We start from the raw sequence: 1,619 nt of genomic DNA, 5'->3' as shown, positions 1-1,619 counted from the left end.
CACACACACAGTAGCGAGTTACACGAGTCGGGTATACCTATCCCACAGGCGCTGGAGTCTGCCGTCAATGGCCAGTTGAGGCTTCTTCCAGCGCGGTGTTATCCTCCAGAAGGGGGTTGCCGGCTGGTCCTTCTGGCTGGACAGGTCGGGTGCTGGTCGAGCTGGAGATCAAGAGGGCGCTGCTGAGGGTCACTTTTCACTGCTTTTTATCTGTCCCTGGCAGACTTTGGTGACTCCCCAGTTTTCAGGTTTGCCCAATCCAGGGGTCTTTCACCCTCATGGGACTTCCCTCTCAGTGGCTACTGGATGGCATCTGTCAGCCCCAGGGGTCATCCACATGTACGTGCAGGTTTGGGAGTCCGTTGATGACTTTTGAATAGGGCTCTGGGAGCGGTCGATCTGGAGATATTAACTGATTAACTCAGACCAGGGCTTCTAGCCCTTAAACAGTGTAGTTTAGAGAATTCCCGGTTGCTACATTGTCTCCAATTGATTTCTTCCATTGGTTGATCTGCGGTTTCCCTAGGTGTTAATTGCCCCCTGCTACTGTGTTACTCATTCAATCACTGATTCACTCGCTCTTTCAGGGGCCCGCCTGATTTGATTCCTGCCCTTGTTAACATTGTTACAGTGTATAACTTACTTCTAAAACTAAAAGGATGTAGGTTCTAAAACTAAAACACATTTAGTTAAAAGGTGAAGAGTATAAAATATAAGCTACAAGAGTAATGCCATGGCACACAAATAGGTAAAAATACCAAAATACAAGGGGAGATACAAAATACACACATATAAACTTTAAAACACAATTCCTTATCCTATAGTGAAAGAAAGAGGAAGGGAGAAAAGGTAAAAGAGGAGAAACATATCCAAAGAGGGGAGAGCAAATGCAGGCAAGAGGAAAAGGGGGCTTTCTGCTACATATATACAGCTTTGCATACATACATACATGAATACATACATAAATTGGTTTACATACATACATACATATGCTTAGCTTTGCATACATACATTGTTTTACATACAAACGCACATTGTTTTACATACATACATGCATACATACACATGTTGGTTTACATACATAGCTTTACATACATACATACATATATATGTATATATATGTAAAGCAGTGTGTGTATGTATGTAAAGCAATGTATGTATGCAAAGCTAAGCATGTATGTATGTACGTAAAACTATGTATGTATGTAAACTAACATATGTTGTATGTATGTATGTGTGTATGTATGTATGTACATAAAGCAATGTATGTAAACCAACAAGCAATGTATGTAAAACATAAAGCAATGTATGTAAACCAACAAGTGTATGTATGCATGCATGTATGTATGTAAAACAATGTGTGTTTGTATGTAAAGCAATGTATGCAAAGCTAAGCATATAAGTAAGACTATGTATGTATGTATGTATTTATGTATGTATGCAAAGCTATGTATGTATGTGTGTAAACCAACATATGTATGCATGTATGTATGTATGTATGTATGTATGCATGTATTTATGTATGTAAAGCAATGTGTGTATGCAAAGCTATGGATGTATGTATGGGCTTAAAGCTATATATGTATGTAAAAGATATCAAATTCACCCAAGGAACCTTG

Source organism: Alligator sinensis, unplaced genomic scaffold (assembly GCF_000455745.1).
Source record: "Alligator sinensis unplaced genomic scaffold, ASM45574v1 scaffold888_1, whole genome shotgun sequence".
NCBI classification, from domain to species: Eukaryota; Metazoa; Chordata; order Crocodylia; family Alligatoridae; genus Alligator; species Alligator sinensis.
This window is presented reverse-complemented; position numbering follows the sequence as displayed.